Raw genomic sequence first — 13190 nt, 5'->3', positions numbered from 1 at the left:
GAACCGGCAGAGTGCAGTCTCAAACCAGGTCTGAAGCGTCTTTTTTCCCCCCTCTTTTCCCTGAACAGGGGCAGGGCAAAGCCCCTCCCAACAATTACCTGATTGGTGGATGGGCTCCACCAATCACAAAAAGGATTCTCCAAGTCTGGACATTCCAGGCTGTATCAGTAAGTTTGCCACATATGTTTCCTTAAGCAATTCAATCCAGTTATGAGTGCTTTGAGCACACCTGATACAGACAGACAGACAATATTGTGGTAAGCAGAAAATACAGCAGCCATGACCACTTCTATTAAAAAAACAAAAAAACCCCATGGCTTCAGGAGGTGGTGGTGGCAACTTCCTTTTATTAAGATCACTTGCCTAGGAAGTAGGAGATGTGAATGTTATACCCACCTCAGCATGGGGGCAAATTAAATGCACATTTTTCACCTCTTGGGAAAAATTTCTAAACATCAAACTTTAGGCTACAGTGGATGAGGGTATTCTCTAGCTCTTCTGTTAAAACTGTGCTAGTGTACAGCCAAAAGTGCAAGATTCATGAGGACAGAAGTAAGGTAAACTAAATCAGCCTGACTTTGTAGCCTACTGATTACAGCACTCAATAGGAAGGGGGAAACCCTTGCTTCCCTCAACTGTTTTTGCATTTTACAACTTTTACATTAGACAATTGTTAGTTAAAACAGGCACGTACCTGCAAAACCCCCCACAAAAAACAAAACAGAAATAAGTGCAAACAGTGCATGCGGGTGTTCACGCAAGGCGGACGCACAGCATGAGCAAGGAAGGAGTCTGCAGCAAGAGAAAGAGGAAGACTCGCAGCTGCATGGCCATGGTAGAACATGGAGAGCAGCTGCTAGGGACTGCAACCCGGTGATAAAGATGAGGAGGGCGGCTGCTAGGGACCCCAACCCAGTGGTGCCACGTACCCTAGGCCCCTCTGAGGCTTCCACCCAGGCAGAGCCCATGGTGGTGCTGGTGGCCCTTCCCCCCCTGTTTGTGGGGGCTGCTTGGTGGGGACTTGGAGGCTGTGGGTGGGAAAGGGGTCTGGAGGCTCCCTTGACTGTCCCTCTTGTACCTGACTTTGGGACCTGAAGAAGCAGCTGAGGGACCTCCAGGCCATGGTTTGCAGACTATGGGGGATCAGGGCTGTGGAGGACAAAATTGACACATATTTCCATTCTCTGCAGGATCAGTCTTCCAACAGACAGACCTCCAAGAAGAGACACACAGCCAAGCAATAGAAGAAGGTGACCACCAGAACCAGGGCTGCTCAGGCTAGCATGGAGGCGGCTCCCCAGGTACAACTGGGGAACAGATTCACGGCCTTGGCAACCTTAGAGGAGAAGATTCGAGGAGTTGCCTCCAGGAGGGACGGTGCCACTCTACACACAGCACAGTCCGAACAAGGCCAGAACACCATGAGAAAGAAGTGCCGAGCCCTTGTCATCAGAGACTCCATCCTAAGGGGAACTGTCGTGCATGAGGTCTGCTGTGTACCTGGGGCTCAGATTCAGGATGTTACAGGCATGATCCTGAAACTCATCTGACCCTCAGACCAGCACCCCATGGTCCTAATCTATGTGGGAAGAAATGATGTGGCGGGGAGCAGTCCAGACCACATCATGAAGGACTACGAGGCCCTGGGAGCCAAGCTGAAGGAGATGGGGGCACAGGTGGTATTCTCCTCTATTCTCCCAGTAAGCAGATGTGGACAGCACCATGAGGCCTGCATTGGAGTGGTCAACCAGTGACTTTGGATTTGGTGCTACCAGGCAGGCCTTGGTTTCTTTGACAATGACCCACATTTTCACGCAGAGGACATGCTCGGGCGGAATGGGCTTCACCTCTCCCCTAAAGGCAAGTGTGTCTTTTGGCTGATCTCGTATGGCATGCTTTAAACTAGCTTCACTGGGGGATGGGGCCACAGGGGGAAATGACACTTCCCAGCCAAAACGGGCAACAAGCACAAGGAGTACCCAGGTAAGTGGCAGGGGTCCAGACAGTCCTGAGATCAGGGGGGAGGTGCATACACCCAAAGGAGGCCTTATATACCTCTACACTAATGCTCAGAGTATGGGGACCATGCAGGAGGAACTAGTCCTCCTGCTAGCTAACACAAACCCAGACATAGTGGGGCTTACTGAAACTTGATGGGATTCAACCCATGACTGGGCAGTAAATATCAAGGGCTACAGACTGTACAGCTGGGATAGAATGGGGAGGAAAGATGGGGGTGTGGTGCTTTACATCAAAGAGCAATACACATCCTCAACAAACAGCACTGGGTCAGAGGAGGGGCAGACTGAAGTGCTCTGGGTTAGAATACAAGGGGGTCAGGGGGAAAGGGACTTAACGGTGGGTCTGTACTACAGACTACCCAACCAGGGGGAAGAGCTGGACCGGGAATTCTCAGGTCAGCTTGCAGAGGCAGTTAAGTCCAGGGATGTGGTCATCATGGGGGATCTAAACTACCCAGATATCTGCTGGGAGGAGCAGTCAGCCAGGTCTGACCGCTCATGTAGGTTCCTAGCTGAGATACAGGACCTCCACCTAACCCAGGAGGTGCACAGTCCCACCAGGGGAAATGCCTTGCTGGACCTGGTCCTGGCCACAGGCGATGACCTGGTGAGGGGACTGCAGGTTTTGACCACCTGAGCGATAGCGATCATCACCTACTGGAATTCATCATCCAGCACAGGGTGTTAAAAGCCTGCAGCAAGGCAACAGCCCTTGACTTCAAGAGGGCCAATTTCAATGAGTTAAGAAGATTAGTTGGGGAGGCACTGAGGTCCCGGAGGGGACGGGAGTTGGGAGTCCAACACAAGTGGTTGTTCCTTAAGGAGATGATCCTCCAAGCCCAAAGGGCGACAATCCCAATGTGAATCAAAGGGGGCAAGAGTGCTCAAAAGCCCCCATGGCTCACCAAAGGCATTTAGGAATGTCTGAAAGCTAAAAAGGAAGGGAGGGGGAAGGGAGGGGCCATCACCAAGGAGGATTATAACTCCATTGCTCAAGACTGTAGGGGGGCTGTTAGGAAGGCTAAGGCAGAGACAGAACTGGGACTAGCGACCCGGATCAAAGATAACAAGAAGTTCTTTTTTAAATACATAGGGAGCAAAAAGAAGGCACCGCGTAACATGGGGCCCCTGCAGGACATGTATGGCAATCTGGTGGTTGCACCAGATGATAAAGCTGACCTCTTTAACAAATTCTTTGCCCCTGTATTTCTGAGCAGGGACTGGGACATCCCCCCCACCAGGTTCCTGGACGAACTCAGGAGAGACACAGCTGGGCCCAGGGTCAGAGAGGACCTAGTCAGGGAACTTCTGGTGGGACTGGACGTGTTCAGATCAGCAGGTCCAGATGATCTCCACCCAAAGTTGCTGAGGGAATTGGCAGAGGCCATCGCGGGACCCCTGGCACAGCTCTATGAGCACTTGTGGTGCTCTGGCAAGGTGCCGGAGAATTGGGAAAGAGCCAAAGTGGTCCCCATTTTGAAAAAAGGGAGGAAGGAGGACCCAGAAAACTATAGGCCCGTTAGCCTTACCTTGGTCCTCGGGAAGCTCTTTGAGAAAATTATCCAAGAACACATCTGTGAGGGACAAGTAGGGGAGATTATGCTTAGGGGCAACCAACATGGGTTTATTAGAGGCAGGTCCTGTGCGACTAACCTGGTTGCCTTCTATGACCAGGACACAAAATCCTTGGATGCAGGTGTCACAGTGGACGTACTCTTTCTGGACTTTAGGAAGGACTTTGACACTGTCTCTCTCACCCCATTCTCATTAAAAAACTAGGTGACTGTGGCACTGATGCCTACACAGTCAGATGGGTCGCAAAATGGCTGGAGGGCCACACCCAGAGAGTGATGGTGGATGGGTCATTTTCGACCTGGACTGATGTCAGCAGTGGGGTTCCCCAGCACTCAGTCCTCGGGCCCTCACTGTCCAACATCTTCATCAGCAACTTAGACGAGGGGATGAAAAGCACCTTGTTCAAGTTCACAGATGACACTAAGATGTGGGGAGAAGTGGGCACATTAGAAGGGAGGGACAAGCTACAACTAGATCTGGACAGGTTACAAGGGTGGGTGGATGAAAATAGAATGGGTTTCAACACTGACAAGTGCAAGGTACTGCACCTGGGGAGAGAGAACCAACAGCATACCTACAGGCTGGGGAACTCCCGTCTCGTCATCACACAGGCAGAAAAGGATCTTGGAGTCACTCTTGATTCCAAGATGAACATGGACCGCCAATGTGAGGATGTGGTCAGTAAGGCTAACTGCACCTTGTCATGCATCCACAGATGCATCATGAGCAGGTCCAAGGAGGTGATCCTCCCCCTTTATGCGACATTGGTCAGGCCACAGTTGGAGTACTGCATCCAGTTCTGGGTGCCGCACCTCAGGAGGGATGTGGACAGCATTGAGAGGGTCCAGAGGAGGTCCACTCACATGATCAGGGGGCAGCTGGGCAGGCCCTATGAGGAGAGGCTATGGGACCTGAACCTGTTCAGCCTCCACAAGAGAAGGCTGAGAGGGGATCTGGTGGTCGTCTATAAATTTACCAAGGGGGACCAGCGGGGAATGGGAGACAACCTGTTCCCCCGAGCACTACCAGGAATAACTAGGAATAACGGCCATAAGTTGACTGAGAGTAGGTTCAGGCTGGACATCAGGAAGCACTACTTCACAGTCAGGGTGGCTAGGATCTGGAACCAACTTCCAAGGGAAGTGGTGCTCGCTTCTACCATGGGGGTCTTCAAAAGGAGGTTAGATAATCACCTAGCCGGGGTTGTTTGACCCCAGCATTCTTTCCTGCCCATGGCAGAGGATCAGACTTGATGATCTGCTCAGGTCCCTTCCGACCCTACCAACTATGAAACCAGGAATCCTGAAAGCATGAACTGAAGCAAAATCTCTTCCCTCCCAGCTAAGTGCCATAAACAATAGACTAAACCTTGTTTTACTCTCTTTCTTATACCATGCCCCTTCCTTGCCACTGATTTTAGTTATCAATGGCAACCAAAACCCCAAATTTGGTGGAATTCACCCTCTGGGTTATGAAGCTATGCCAGTACAATGGCTCTGGAAAGAAACACCACAGGCCATGATTTAACCCTCCATTTGGACATCTCTGCTCTAACCAATAGACTACTATATAGAAAGCGGCTTCTTCCTCCTGTTATGTTTAAAAAAAAGAGTGAATCCTGATCATCTCTTTTAAATAATACTTGCAGACACCTATTCTCAATGTCAAGTGGTCTGTGGTGACTACTTCTAGTCATGAACTCCTGAGTACCGGTGTGGTTCAGGAGTTCACACACAATGCTGCACATAGTAGCCATGTCTACATGAGATGCTGACTGTGCAGTTGTTACTGGACAGTCATTTTTACTTGTGTAAACAAATACTAAATGTCTGTTCAGTAACATGAGTTACTACACAGTAGCACCAACTCATGGCTTTTTTGTGAAGCTACTGCAATAGTAGCCCGATACTACTGTGCAGTAGTGTTGCATTGCTGTTGTTGCCATGTGATGCTACTGCACAGTTGTGTCTGGCTACTGTGCAGTCAGCGTCTTGTGTAGATGCAGCCAGTGTTTAGTATTGGCTGATTATAGGTGACTCCCCACTCAGTTTGGGAGTTTTTGGATCACCTTTGAAGTGCTTAACTCTCCCCAGACACTGTATAGGAACCTAGGTACCTGCCTCAGGGTTTTGGATTCTTCACTGGGGTGTCATGGCACTTCCTAACTTATAGGACTCTTATGTCCTTTATTTAGTTTCCTCTAAACCTTGAGGTCTTCTTAATACATATCCAATCCTTACTCAGGGAACTCATAAATTTCATATGGTAATGGAGGGTTTGTACAAGTAAAGCCTGGGTAAAACCTCTGTAAAAATGTCAACAGAACCTATGTCTTAATTTCATGTTGACACCCACCTGTGGGTGAATTAACTTCTAAAGTTAATTCAGCTGTCATAGTCCCTAGCAAATTTTGGAACTTTTTTGGATCTCCTCTTTCTCTGATTAAGGGAAATTCTTTTTTGAGGTAGCTAAAAGATTTGACCCAAAGTTTTATATTTAAAAAAAATAAATGAACCTCTAAGTAAACATGCAAATAAACACTGAAAACAATAAACAAGTGTACGCCTCTTTGAATCACTAGTCAATACCTACAATACCATGACTGAAAACAATACAAAGTTCAAAGCAATTTATATTCTATCATATGGTATTTCCCTGGGAGTTTGTTTCCTGAGATTTTAAATGTTACAGTGAAAATGTATTGAATACTCCAGTTCCATTCTTCATTTAATATGTCATGAACCTGCCTTTAGAAAGACAAATTATGTGATGACAAGTATTGTGGGTAACTATCTGATCAGTACAGTTGCAATGCAGGTTTATACTTTTGCTTTATATTTTTCTTTGAAAAGAAGATTATGTTATAATTCAGATTTTAAATAGGAATTTTTAGGATTATATAATGGACAGTGAAAAGTTAGGATACCATTTTCCTAGTATTTGCCAACATAAAGTTTTCCTTTCCCCTCCCGTATTTTTATGTTTGCTGTACCTCTAAAACAAGGTTTGATTTCCCAAACTGTATGTGTGTACATGTGTTCCAGTAAGTATTTAAAATGTTATATGGAGGTAATTAAAAATCCAGTAATTTTCACTTCACTCCTGGGTATTATAATGGTGTAAAAAAACCCTCAACCTCACTCCCCTCATCCAGCACAGTCTGACCTATAGCTAACAGCTCATCATTGCCAAAAGGTCCAAAGCAGACATTTAAAACCAAATGGGATCCATTTGGTTAGAAAAAAGCTTTCTAAAGTAAAGCTTTTAGTAATGCACAGTAACCAGGATTTCAAATAGAAAATCAAAAAGCATAGCAATGTTGCTAATTCAAATTGAAAATCATTAGACAAATACAAAAACTATTAACAATTGTTAATGTTATTAATTCATTTATACACATGGTTGAAATAAGCCTATGCCCAAGTATTATGGGTGGCACAGACAGTGACACCTAATGATAAAACTGCTGAACACTTTCTGTATAATGCCCTATTTAAGTTGCTCATACATTTGTTCAATCTTAATCATTTTGGCTGAGTTTTTCATGCTGTATTTTATCCTCAGATTTAATTTTTTTTGGTGGGGTGACGTAGTGTCAGTGGGCATGAACTGTGATGCCACTGGTACATTACTACTGCACAGTAGGGTCAGAAATAACTCATGTGGTGCTGGGACTGTGCAGTACTGGTGATTACTAAATCACTAAAGCACATACTAAATGACTGCACAGTAATAACTACACAGTTGGACACTCGTGTACGTGTGCCCAGGGAGAGGAGAAACATGTTTGGAGAAGATGGAGCAGAAAGATCTGCATCCATTACAGTACCCTTCCTTCTATACTGGGAATAGAATTTACGATTCTTGAATCTCAGTATTTCTGTGTGTCAGCAAATAGCTGTGAAACTTGTTGGCAAAATGCATGCCTCTAGTGAAGGGATGGGCAAAGTCTGGCCTGTGGGTCAGGTCTAGCTGGCAGTGGACTCCATTTCCCAGCAGCCCCTGAGCATTTGATGTACTCATTTTAGGTGTAGACAACTTACTTTAAGTCACCTAAACTTAACCCGGGAGCATCATGGGCAGCCCAAGGTAAGTAATTTGTCAGTCAAAGGGGCTGACAGGATCAGAGGGCCCTGGAGGGAGTTGTCAGGTACAGGGGCAGCTGGCGGATCTGGGGGGAAGGTTGATGGACAATTATGGAGAGGATGGAGATGGGCTTTTCTCTGTGGAAGTAGGGAACGGGATTAGGAACAATAGCCTCCACCAGAGGAAAGATCCACCAGAGGAAATTTAGGTTGGAGATTAGGACGAACTTCCTCTAGGATGGTCAACCTTTGGAACAGGCTACCTGGAGAGCTTGTGGAATATTTAGGATTATCGATCCCATGAGGTTTTCAAGAGCAGCCACTTGACTGGGATGATTTAGTTAGGGATTTAGTTTAGTCAGGGATGATCCTAGCAGGGGGCTGAACAAGATGACCTTGTGAAGTCCCTTCCAGAGGCCCCTTCCAGTCATTCCTGTGATGGTATGACTTAAATTGCAATTTATTTATTGTATACATGATCCTTTTATAAGGCCAAATTAATAGTGAAACATTAAAGAGGCAGAGGAGTGGCCTTCAAATTACTAAACAGCATAAAAATATAATCCCATTGCATTAAACTTCATTCTGGGTACATTTATGCAATCCTAGATTTATTGCACAGTAAGCTACTGCGTAATAAGTGATTTTGGCTAAGTGTCTACATGGGCAGGAACCTGGCAGCATATTTGCTGCCAAGTCCCTCCCAACCTGCTAGGTGCCCCTGTGGGTACCAGGGGAAGCTCCAGGCTCCAGCTCCAGCTGCCAGCACTTGGCAGCTATCTTTAAAGCCCAAACACACACTGTGCTCTCTGGGCAGCCCATTCCTGTGCTCAGAGAAGCAACGTAACATGTGCAAAGGCAGAACTTGTCAGCTGTGTTAGTGCCCACTATGCCTCCCTGCACTATGGCTGCCCCAGCCCCTGGTCCTGGCAGTGAGGAATAGGGTCCCAGGATCCTGCTGGCCACTTGCGTTGCCCTGCCAGCCTGCTGCACTGACTGATGGCTGGCCCATGGCTGGCTCCCCCCACCCTGCTCCCACGCATGCAGTGACCACCTGCCTGTTCTCAGCATGCCCTCCCAGGGCCCCCACCACTGCTGTGCAGCTGCTGCTTCCAGGGATGCTGATGAGGGGCTGCAGAATGCTATTGCTGGGGCTGCCATTGCCCTCCCGGACCTCCAGCCCCACTGCCTCTGGGCTCACTGTGCCAGCCATAACTGGTGGCACCACCTGTTCCAGCAGATCTAGGGTGATAAGCAGTTGGTGGATGCCTTTTGGCTGACCTGGGCCACCTTTGGGGACCTGCTCCATCAGCTGTGGCCCCATCTGAAGTGCCAGGACATTGGCATGCAGCTGCCTCTCCCCAACAACACCCACCTAGCCCTGGCGCTGCTCAAGCTGGCCATGCCTGCCAGCCTCTGGTATGTGGGCCACCTGTTTGGCATGGGCAAGGCCATTGCCAGGGAGGCCGTCCTGGACTTGTGTGGCACCCTTCAGGATTTGCTGCTGGACATCATCCTCCATGTCCATGACTCCTAGGTGGAGGTGGCAGAGTTCCATGCACTGGCGCTCCCCCACATATCAGGGCCCTGGATGGGACCCACATATTGGTCATCTGCCTGCCCCATGGAGACTGTCCCCTATTATAGCTGCAGGGGATTTCATGCTGTGGTCCTGCAGCCCATTGTAGACCACTGAAGGATGTTCATGCATGTGAATGCCAGCTGGGCAGCCAGTGCCCACAATGCCCGCATGTTCAGGCATTCTGGTCTGGCTGTGCTGGTAGAGAGTTGGTGCTTCCCACTGGGGGTGCTGGACCTGCAGCTGGGTACCATTGCTCATTGGGGACCCTCCTCTGGCTGATGGGGCCCTACACCGGCCACCTGGATCCCCATCAGGCATGCTTTAATTGTAGCCTGTGCTGTACCTGCACACTGGTCGCCTGCACCTTCAGCCACCTCAAGGGTTGCTGGCATTCCCTCACCGCTCACCTTGAAGTCACTGAGGAGAATCTCCTCGGGTTCATTGTCACAGCCTGTGTGCTGCACAATATCTGCGAGGCCCAGGAAGAATTGCTCCATGAGGCCTCGGCAGAGCAGGAACAGCACACAGAGGCAGCCTGACAGCAGGAGCAGCAGTTACGGCAGCAGTGCAGTGGCAGAGGTGGTTCCCTCCTGCTGAGGCTCCAGAGGAGCCATGCACCTGCCACCGGGGTCCAGGGCATCATGTGTGGGAGGCTCTGGTGGACCACCTTCTTGAGCACTTTCCCCTCTAGCCCACCTGCCCCACTGCCCACAGACCCCCTACCCCCTGCCAACCCGCAGCACCACTCTTATGCCAGGCATGGATCCAAAGAGCATATCTTTATCCCCTTTATAGTTCAAATCCCCCATCCCAACCCCCCCCCAACACACAGAGCCCCCTCTCCCTCTGGCTGGTGGAGTCCAGGTCTAGCAGGGCCAGTGTCCCATTCTGGCACCACTCCAGCCACCTATGGCTCCATGCCTGTATGGAGCCCAGATGAGTGGTGGGGCAGTGCCCAGGCAGGTGTCAGTGTATCTGAGGCAGAGGCCAGGCTGGGGGCTCTAGGTGGTAGCAGGCATCAGAGGACCTCCTTCCAGGACCAGGTGGGTGTCTGCTGCAGGGTAGTGGGAGGTTGCCATGGGATTGGCAGGGCTACAGATGGGAGTCAGGCAGTGGATGGTACGCAGGAGACTGCCAGTCCAGGACACTGTCCAGGGTCTGATAACCATTATCTGTGGCCTCTACTGCCCAGTCCAGGATAGCATTTTACTCCCACAGGACCTGGATCTGCTTGAGCTTCAGGGCCAGGAGCTTGGCGCAGAACACCAGGTCCTCTGCCTGCCACCTGTCCTCCTGGGCCAGGTCCTCCTCCCACCAGGCCTGAGTGCACTCCTTCTGCTCCTTAGCCAGCACTACCAGCTGCTGGAGGAAGAGAGTTCTGTCCTGTGTGCAGCTCTGGCACAACTGCCGCATCCAGAGGGCCTGGTGGTGGGCAGCAGTGACCTGGAGTCAGAATTTTTGCTGGGTGCTGTGCTGCCACTCAACCCATGGCACCCAGGCTCAGGGCTTGTGGGGCTCTTAGATAACTGGGATGAGGAACTGGTCATGCCCCCACCCTCCCAGCAGGGTTCTTCACCAAGGAGGCACCTGGGGCTGGCTCCTCTTCCCCCACATGCCACTGCTGTACCCTGACATGCCCCTGCTGGTGCACAATGAGCTGCTTGTACAGGCTGAAGCATGCCTGACCCACTATGCTTTGCTGCTGATGATCCTCCTGGTGCCCTGTGCAAACCTGCACACGTGGTATTGGACTGTGAGCTATAATGGCACAAGGGGCAAGCCTGGGGCCCTGAAACTTCTGCCACTGACTGGAGGGCTACCTGTGGCAGCACTACATGTTGCTGCCCCTCGCTGCTGAGGAAGACATCGCTGCCGGCATAAACACTTTTTTTGGGGTGTGAGAGGCCTGTGCCCACCCAGCTGTGGGGGCACAGGTTGCTCAATAAAGTTTTTAACTATGTCCCACCTTTCTGCATTCTGCAGGTGAAACCTGGGGCCAGGGGAGTGTGGGCAGGCTGGACACGGAGTAGGGGCAGGGGCAGGGACTGAGGCCAAGACCAGAACCAGGGGCAGGGGTTGGGGCAGGGAGGTCCCTCCTCCCAGTATGGGTCTTACCACATATCCAGGGCTTACCATGTGTCCACGGCTTGCGAGGCTGGTGGCTTGGTGCGGTCCTCCCCATTGGTGCTGGTGTCCAGCTGCACCTGGGGTCCTTGGCCTGTGGTGCATGGTGGGCAGGTGCCTGGTTGGGCCCCCCTCTGGGGATGAGCTGGTGCTGGTGCTGGTGACAGCTGGTGGTGTCACGGCTGGCCATTCCTTGTGGTCGGGTCGGAGGCTATGCAGCTGCCGAGGCAGCCACTGGCCAGAGCTCCCTGAACTGCTAGTGGATTGAGCAGCCATGGAGCTGGATGGGTGGGATGCTGAATGCCCGAGGGTCCCTCCTCCCGTGATGTGTCACTGGAGGGGTCAGAGTGGGGTGGGGGCCCAGGCAGGCACTTGTGCTTGTGTAAACCACACAGCTGCAATGTGGTTCCTAGGGCACCAAAATGTGGGCCAGCTGCCACATAAAGGGCATAGTGTTGTGGGCACAACTGGACTGACAAGTGTGGTTGGTCATGGCCACCCACTATGCCTGCAAGGCCTTGAGCTTCATACAGCACTGCCACACTTACCGGGACTGCCAGCACTCCTGCATTCTGTCCAACAATGTGGGTGTTCAAGCACCAGCCCCACTCAAACTGCCTTTGCATCTCTGTGTCGCCCCAGAATACCACAAGTTCAGCAACCTCCTCCTGGCTCTGGCTGGGGCACAGGCATGTGCACACAGGTGGGGGCAGGCCTGGATGGGGAGGATGAGGCCAGGCTGCTGGGTCCCAGTCATGGGTGACTGGTGCCTCCTGAGTCTGGGGGGATACCTGCAGAAGCTGGTGGCAGCATTGGCAGTGGGGATGGGGCTGGTGAGCACCCGCAGAAGCCGGTGGTGTCAGGGATGACCCTGTCAGAGGGGCACGTGCCCCACTGTGGCTCCCCCCATCAATCTCTTGTGGTCCCACCCCAGCTGTCTGGGTCCCTGAGTGGTTGTCCTTCTATTTTTGGCGCTGGGCAGCTGCCAGCAGTGCCCAGTGCAGGGGCATGGCAAGGGATTGGCAGCTGCACGGCAGAGGCTATGCCCCACAGCAGGGCTGACAGGGCTACAGCAGCCTGCAGCAAGTGGTGTTCATCCTGCTGGCCTGGTAGCAGTGTAAGGCTGAGCAGGACCAAGCTGCAGCACAGAGCTCCAGGCAGGCAGGGATAGCAGGGCTGTGGCCTGGCCAGGGGTACTGTGGTGTGTTTGTGCCCCAGGGCATAAAATGGCTGCAGGCTTTTATAGCCTGCAGCTAGGGGTTGCCACAAATGGAGCCCAGCCCTGGGTCAGGAGAGGTGACCAGTCAGGGGCCCCGGGGCTGGCCTCAGGCTGGCCCCCTAGTGGCAGGGCAGACCTGGCAGCAAATTTGCTGCTGGTTTGCTTCTACACGTGCATTACTGTGCAGTAACTAATTGTGATTAAATTTGCTACCTGCATTTGCAGGTAGCAAATTTAACCACGATTAGTGATTTTTACTGAGCAGTAAGGGTGTGCATGTATATATGCTTGCCCATACTGTGCAGTAAACTAAGCTAGTGCGCAGTAGCATTTCTCATGTAGATGCACCCTTTCTGGAATAAAAATAGCAGATCTGAACCTAGCAGTAAATGAATACTGGAGAAGAACCTTGAGAGAGAGAGAGATAAATGGTTATCCTACAAATTCACTTTAACCAAGTAATCTAAAACATTAACTGAAATTATATTCAGTGCTCTTTCTGTTGTAAAAAACCAAATGTTTTTCACCACTTAAAATCTTATATTAAATCTTTATTGTTTACACGGATCTTTTGGGGTTTTCAT

The 13190-nt window shown here is 50.7% G+C and overlaps 1 protein-coding gene across 2 annotated transcripts in view; it reads right to left on the bottom strand.

Moving 5' to 3' along the window:
* KCND2 (potassium voltage-gated channel subfamily D member 2) overlaps positions 1-13190 on the bottom strand; it is a 477947-nt gene that overhangs the window by 303103 nt on the left and 161654 nt on the right. The window lies entirely within an intron of this gene.

The sequence above is a fragment of the Alligator sinensis genome, unplaced genomic scaffold (assembly GCF_000455745.1).
Source record: "Alligator sinensis unplaced genomic scaffold, ASM45574v1 scaffold65_3, whole genome shotgun sequence".
Lineage (NCBI taxonomy): Eukaryota > Metazoa > Chordata > Crocodylia > Alligatoridae > Alligator > Alligator sinensis.
The sequence above is the reverse complement of the archived record's forward strand: the minus strand, read 5'-3'. Positions and strand labels throughout refer to the sequence as shown.